The following is a 609-nucleotide window of genomic DNA, read 5'->3' as shown; positions in this document are numbered from 1 at the left end:
ACAAGGCTCAGTGTCTTCGTTTCCCACACACAGGTTTTTGTTTTGTTTTTGTTGTGTTTTTTTTTTTTGATGTTTTTTTTGTTTTTTATTTTTTCGGGTGTTGTTTTTTCTTTCGTCTCCCACGAAAAATTTTTGTTTAATGTTTTTTTTTAAATTTTTAAATTTTTGCCCTTTTTTGGGTCTTTGCCTTTGCTTTTATTACCTTTGTTGTTTTTCTTGTTTTGTTTTCTTTCGTCTCCAACGAAAAAAAAAAATTTTTTGTTTTTATTGTTTTTTGCGTTGTATTTGCCTTTGTTGTTGTTTGATTTTGTTGTTTTTTTTTTTTGTTTTTCTTTTTGTTTGTTTTTTTTTTGTCTCGGGTTTTTTTGTTGTTTTCATTTCTCTCCCTTCCCTTTCGCCTCCCACGGCAGGTTTTTTCTTTGTTTTTTTTTTTTTTTTTTTTCGTTTTTGTTTTTGTTATGGGCTATTTCCCTTTTTGGGCCCCCATGGGGCACATTTTTTTTTTAATTTATTTATTTGTTAAAATTTTGTTTTTTTTTTTTTGTTGTTTTTTTTTGCTTTTTTTCTTTTTTATTGTATTTTTCCCCCTTTTTCGCCCTGGGCCACAAT

At 28.1% G+C, this 609-nt stretch overlaps 1 protein-coding gene across 1 annotated transcript in view; it reads left to right on the top strand.

The window, feature by feature from the left end:
* Positions 1–609, top strand: part of LOC119588953 (nephrin-like) — a gene marked incomplete at its 5' end in the record, with an annotated part of 72,188 nt that overhangs the window by 52,335 nt on the left and 19,244 nt on the right.

This window comes from Penaeus monodon, chromosome 24 (genome assembly GCF_015228065.2).
Source record: "Penaeus monodon isolate SGIC_2016 chromosome 24, NSTDA_Pmon_1, whole genome shotgun sequence".
Classification (NCBI taxonomy): domain Eukaryota; kingdom Metazoa; phylum Arthropoda; class Malacostraca; order Decapoda; family Penaeidae; genus Penaeus; species Penaeus monodon.
Note: the sequence above shows the minus strand (reverse complement) of the source record. Positions and strands in the feature narration are given on the sequence as shown.